This window comes from Nematolebias whitei, chromosome 12 (assembly GCF_014905685.2).
Source record: "Nematolebias whitei isolate Nwh7 chromosome 12, NemWhi1, whole genome shotgun sequence".
Taxonomy (NCBI): domain Eukaryota; kingdom Metazoa; phylum Chordata; class Actinopteri; order Cyprinodontiformes; family Rivulidae; genus Nematolebias; species Nematolebias whitei.
The window spans coordinates 46,936,384-46,943,284 of record NC_056509.1 but is presented as its reverse complement, the minus strand read 5'-3'; the positions used below and the strand labels follow the sequence as shown (position 1 = coordinate 46,943,284).

The window sequence follows — 6,901 nt, the reverse complement described above, 5'->3', positions numbered from 1 at the left end:
CACCTGAACTATAGAAAGTACGCCTGAACTATAGAAAGTTCACCTGAACTATAGAAAATACACCTGAACTATAGAAAGTACACCTGGACCTGTCATTCTGTGTCTGTTTCTACTTCCTGTCCTCGTTCTTTCTACTTCCTGTCCTCTCTGTTTCTACTTCCTGTCCTCTCTGTTTCTACTTCCTGTCCTCTCTGGTTCTACTTCCTGTTCTCTCTGTTTCTACTTCCTGTCCTCTCTGTTTCTACTTCCTGTCCTCTCAGACCAGCCGGTTGAAGCAGATGTTTGCTCGTCCTGAGCCTGGTTCTGCTGGAGGTTTCTTCCTGTTAAAGGGAGTTTTTCTTTCCACTGTCTCCTTTGTGCTTGTTCAAGATGTGTGCCTGTGATGAAGTGAAGATTCAACACAATCTGCTGCTTCCTCAGATGAATAACTTCTACTAATTGTCTTCTATAATGTCTGTGAATGTTTCTGTTCAGTGACCTGAGACGACTTCTGTTGCGACTTGGCGCTGCAGAAATAAACTGAATTGAAATGAAACTCGATGGTCGTGCGTTACAGAAAAGCAGACGACCTTCTTCACAATAAACCGTGCTGGTGTTTGTGGTGATGTTGTAAAGAAATCAAAATACATTTCCACTCCCTTCAGTCAGTTTGAACATCCTCAACCAACAAGGTCAGTTAACGTGTCTTCTCCACATATTTCTCTTGGATTATTATAATTATTTTTGCCTTCACCCTTCCTTTAATCATCCTCTTATTTCTAATTTTACCGCCTCCCTGTCGTTAGTCACGTCCCACATATGTCTACCTGTCTTTCGTTGTTTTTGTTTCTTGGTGTTGACACAACTGGGTTGTGTCAGCTTCCATTTCGTCTGTCAGGCTGTCCACGTGTCGGTGAGTCCCGCAGCCTTTCATGGGAGATGATCAAGCGAGTTATTTTGGTCCTGATTAGCGTTTGAAGGAATCACTTTCATCAGGAAGGTGTGAGCGTGCTTCTCATGGTTCGGTGCAGCGAGCATATGGAAACCTCCCCTGGGACTCTGGCGTGGTGCCGTCTCTCCGTGTGTCACTGCCTCTGTGTCGGTACGATTGTTTCAATGTTTCTGACTGGTACTGTCGAATCTAGTTCACATTTTAAGCAACAAAGCCCAAACTTTACTCAATTAATATTCAGATTTTCATCTGAAATTATTTGCACGTTCGCAGCCAAATGTTTTTTTTGGTAAAAACCTCAGAAATGTTAACAGAGTTAACCAGCAAACTGGTTTTTTTTCCCACTATGGAGTGAGCTGTTTGTGGGAATCAGTTTGTTTGGTGGATCCTCAGATTGAAGGAGTCATTTGGATGAAGGACGAAACATCTCAGCAAAAAAAAGAAACCGTCCAGAAGACCTGAGTGAACATTGTTGGATTATTACCTGGATTATTGAGCATGTGAACAGAGTTCTCATCAGGAAACTGACAGCAGAACAAACTGATGCACACATCAGATCTTGGTCTCTGGACAAGAGATCTTGAAACCTTTGACGAGAGCGAGGCTCCGTGCACTGACCCAGAACTCGTGCAAACATTGAGACGTTTTAGAAACCCTGCAACTGCAGCCCACTGACACCCAGGCTTTAGCCTTAGCCCATTGGCTCGATCGGTCAGAAACCATGTTTAAATGAAGACAGGATGCAGGATGTTCACTGACAACTTCACCTAACCCCACGTAAAAAGATCCAAACTGTCCCTTTAACTCAGAGAAGAGCCTCAGAAATCCATAAAACTGAAAACTAAAAATAAAACTGGAAAACCCTCGGTGTTTCGGCTGTGGGGGGCTCACCAGCTCCTATAGATATAATTTCACATTCTTCCTTCTACACATTGACCAATATGACTTATTAAGAATTCTGAGGGCAACAATTACACCGAGCACGCTGCCAAACATGTCATTTAACAGCTCGGACTCATTTTGCAGAGTCACGCCATCGCTGCCACGCGGTCTGAGCCGCAGGCCAACGGACGCTCGGCGGAGCTCCGAGGGCTCTCAGGAAAAGGCTCGTTTCTGGCTGCACGTCACCCAAACGGCTTGTGTACATGCCGTGATGGTTAGAAGCAAACAGCCTGTGGTGGGACTACCCGTGTGTGAAACGCTGGATCCCACGTCACGCTGCAGAGCTTCTCCCAGCTCTAATTAACTCTAAAGATAAAAACAGGGGGTTGTCGTTTTGCTGGGACGCAGAAAATCTGAAAACTCCCAGTTTACAGACGCCTGACAAAATATAATTTATGCATCAGGATTATTCTCATATATTTTAGTTTCATCTTTAAAAGCTGTAGCCAGCGAGATGTGATTGATCTTTTAACACTGATTGCTGCAGTTTTAATATTTAACTTCTCTTTCTTGTAGAAAGAGTTCAGCTCTGTAGCTTTAAAGGTTTTTAGTCGTCAGTCTGAACGCAGCAGCAAACCAGTTTAGCTCCCATTAAATTTATTTTAGGACATTTTTCTATTCAACAATGCATGACTCCACTTCGCATGATTTTATTTTCCCTTTAAACAAAAAAAGTGTATTCAATTTTATTTATATATTTATTTTGCAGTTTTCAACAAGCTGAACGAACAGTCGAGGTAAGTCAAGTGGCAGGAAGGTGAAGCATCAGCTGAAGAAGTCACAGGAATCCAGGAGCACACGAGGAGCAGGTGGAACTCAGGCGTCACGGCTGAAACATGTAAGAACACTTTGTTAGGTTTTACTATCAGGTAAAGTGACTAGAAGCACAACTACCGGTCCGGTTGGCATGTAATGCTCCAGCGGTGAAGAGAAGTCATCTACATCCGTTTATCCTCCTGCAGCTCATCAAGGAGATGGTCCACGGGTGTGGCCTGTTGGTGCCATCTTGTGACTTCAGGCTGCAGGAGAAACTGAACTCCCACATTGAATTAGGGTCGACTCGGCTTTTTCAGGAGGAGTGTAGACAGTCAGAGACTAGACCCACAAACTGTTCAGAAAGTGTAAAATACTAAAAATAAAAATAAAAAATAACAGCGCGCATTGATAATTAACGATGACTTACAAACTTAACCCTCAACAGGACCACAGGTGGTGCAAATACTGAACCTTTAGCTCTTTCTGTCAGGTCCGTGACACAGATTTCTGAAACATCTGGCTGAATGAGGCTAAAAACAGAAATTAAATCAGCCGTTGTTTTTGACGGAGACGGGCTGAGCTGTTTGTCCTCCTTAGCAACCGTAACCACGGAGAGCGGAGGAGAGAAAAAGATAAATCTGGACCCGAACTGGTTTCTCCTCCAACATTCAGATCAGTTCTCTCCTCCACACAAGAAGTCTCAGTTTCATTTCTCTCGTCGGAGGAGACGTTGCATCAAAGTGCAGAAAGAGATGCTGCACTTCAAGCTGTTCACGCTGCAGATTGTCTGCTGACAGTGGCTGCTCTTTTCAGCGTGTTTCATTGAGGCATCTGTTCATCTGAGAGAACAACTTTCTATTTTTAACTACGAGACGGAGAGAAGGTACGATGCGTTCTTCATGTGTGTCCACATGGACGTGGAGAGAAATAATCTCAGATTGAGCCAGAAAAGATGTCAGCAGGAGCACGGCTAAAATTAACTCCTTTGTTTAGAGCAAAGCAGCAAAGATGACGTTAACGCAGAGAAACAAGAAGTTCAGTCTGAAGTAAGAAAACCTCAAAGGTTGGAGAGAGACACAAAATGCAAGAACGTCAGAAATTAATATTTATAAGGAATAAACTTTATGACACTACTACCAAAAGGAAACAAGAAATGAAGTATAGATCGGGTTCATTTTAAAACCAAGATGCAAAAACACTAAAAAATACACAATTTATGCCTTTTGTTTGCTAAAGTGAACAGAGCTCTGAGACCAAGAGTTTACAGAACAAATGATCGTCTCGTACGATCGATAGATGAGAATAATAAAAGACAAAAAGGAGAAAACGCTTCAGGAAAGACAATAAAAACAAAAACAGAGGAAGGACGATACAGAAGGGGCGGTATTACCAGGAAAGAAGTGAGAGAGTAACACCTCCAGGCCAAAAGAAGAGGAAATAAAATATTTAAGTCAAGATTGTTAAAAAAAACTGAAGCATAAGAGCAAAAGAATATCACGTTGAGCTGCAGAACGTTGAACAAACGATTAAAAAAAACACAAGAACGTCTTTTCAGAGGACGCAGTTTGTGTTTTTCTAAAAAATGTTCCAGCACACGAGAAGGAAGACTAGAAGAAAGCTGACGGACGACAGATTAAATCACCCATCAGTCCCAGAAAAGTCCTCCTCACATGTGACGACTCAAAATAGATCAAACACAAATTAAAATATAAATCTAAAATAGAAGCTGAAACAGCTGCGGGTCATAATTAGTTTTTAGGAACAAAGAAACGGATAAGAACGAACAAAAAGAGACGTGTTTATGAAAAGAATGGAGGTGAAGATCTGTGGGTCACAAAACACCGAGCAGGGGGTTCTGAGACAAACCCAACGATCCCTGCAGCGAAGATGAAAACGAGTGATAAACGAGGGAGCGTTGAATGAGTTGAAGCTAACGGGGTTCAACTTTCAGAACAGAATCATTTGGTGGACGTCCAGAAATAACTTCTGGAGCTACATTTAAACGGCTGCCACAGTCAGTCGAGGTTTGGAAACACAAGATGAGCTTTAACTCAGTACATTTTACAAACATCCATCCATTCATCCATCCATCCATCCATCCATCCATCCATCCATCCATCCATCATCTTCCTCTTGTTCTGGACTCAGGTCTCGGGGGCAGCATCTTGAGCAGGTCCAGACATCTCTCTCCACAGCCTCTTCCAGCTCTTCTGAGAGGACTCCAGGGTGTCCTCCTGTCAACCAAGAGACACAGTCTGTCCAGCGTGTCCAGGGTCTTCCCCGGGGTCTCCCTTCAGTTGGACATGCCTGCCTCCTTAGGGAGGCGTTCAGGAGGCATCCTCAGCAGATGTCTGAACCTCCTCAACTGTCTCCTCTGGATGTGGAGGAGCAGCGGTTCTACTCTGAGTCTCTCCTGATAACTGAACTTCTCACCCTGTCTCTGAGGGACAGTCCAGCTCTGCAGAGGAAACTCATTTCAACCTCCTGGATCCACGATCTCATTCTTTCAGTGTCTACCAGAGTTCATGACCAGAGAAGAGGGGAGGAACGTAGACCAGTTAACAGAGAGCTTTGTCTTACAGCTCAGCTCCCTCTTCACCACAATGGACCAGCACAGAGTCCACAATACTGCAGATGCTGCACCAGTCCATCTGTCAATCTCACGCTCCATTCTTCTCTCACTCATGAACAAAACCCAGAGATACTTGAACTCCTCCACTTGATGCAGAACCTCACCTTCGACCTGAAGAGAACAATCCACCCTTTTCCGACTGAGGACCACGGCCTCAGATCTGGAGGTGCTGGTTCTCATCCAGCTGCTTCACACTCGGCTGCGAACCGCTCCAGTGAGAGCTGAAGATCACGTCACGATGACGCCAACAGGACCACATCATCTGCAAAGAGCAGAGCTGAATCCTGAGGCCACTGAACCGGACTCCCTTTTACAACCATTGAATATTGAGTTGTGTTCTGTAACCAAATGCTTTAATTTGCCTTTAATTTAATATTAATATTTTAATAATATTTTAAAGTCATATTTGTGCAGTTCAACCAATGACTTTTAGGGTTGTTAGTCTTTACTGTCGTTTTAAGTTTCAGAAGCTGAAAAGTGTAACAGGTGCTGAATTAAATGAGACAAAATACAGAAAACAGTTTAAATAACCTTCAGTTCTTCACAGCTCGACTTTCTAATTAAAAACATGAGAAGCATAAAGTCCATTAAAATGAAAGAGAAGAACCAAAAACATGTTCTGTAAAAATCTTTAAAGACAAACTGCAGAACCAGCTGCACACTGACACCTGCTGGTCATCTGAGGAACTGCACGCATGGTTTGAAGCCTCTGCTTCCTGGAAACACTTGGAGCCCATTAAAAAAACACCCTTTCTCAAGTGGATGATGGGATTTATAAAACAAATAAATAAAATAATAAAAGCATTGTTCCATCTCAGGGTCCAAAACACAACCCCTGAGTTCAGAGCCAAGCTCTTCCTGGCAGCAGCTGGCAGCAGCTGGCAGCAGCTGGCAGCAGCTGGCAGCAGCTGGCCTGAAAACTGCTGAGTGACTCGAGCCTCGTAGGTTTTCCCAGCTCTGCCTGAGCAGCGTGAGAGCCAGGTGTGAATCAGAGCAGGGTGTTTTTACTTTGGGTCTGAGCTTCTAACCGGCGCCAGATGTGGACAAAGAAGATAAACTGTTTACGGGAACATCTCGTCTTGTTTGTGCTGAGAGGTCGGCCTCCTCTGTGGGGAGAAGAATCCAGCGATACGAACTTCTGATCCTCGGAGACTTTGTTTCACCTCCGGGTCAAATATTCTCAGAGGAGTCAGTCAGGAACTCATCAGGGACTGATGTGGCAGATGTGGAGCGGAGACGGAGAAGATCTGCTGATCTGAAGAAGATGGTGGATGTTTTTTTCTTTTCAGGGGTCTCCACAGAGTCCTCCACGTCCAAACCACCACTGTCCCTCCTCTGGACATGTCCAACCCACTGTCCACTGAGATCTGAACATCTGGGTTCTGATGGGATGGTTCTGATCGTCCGTCAAACAACGAGGAGACATCGACTGTTGGCAAAGCTGCTCAGTTACAATATTTAACTGTTTATAATGTGAAAAACTTCAGCTTCTTTTCCATTAACTGTTTGAATCATTAATAATTAACCAATAATTATTTAATATTAACTGTTTGAATCATTAATAATTAACCAATAAGTAATTAATATTAACTTTTTGAATCATTAACAATTAACCAATAAGTAATTAATATTAACTGTTT

General features: G+C 43.4%; 1 protein-coding gene across 3 annotated transcripts in view; it reads left to right on the top strand.

Moving 5' to 3' along the window:
* The window catches only part of cdc42bpb (CDC42 binding protein kinase beta (DMPK-like)), a 47,506-nt gene that overhangs the window by 821 nt on the left and 39,784 nt on the right, over positions 1-6,901 (top strand). The window lies entirely within an intron of this gene.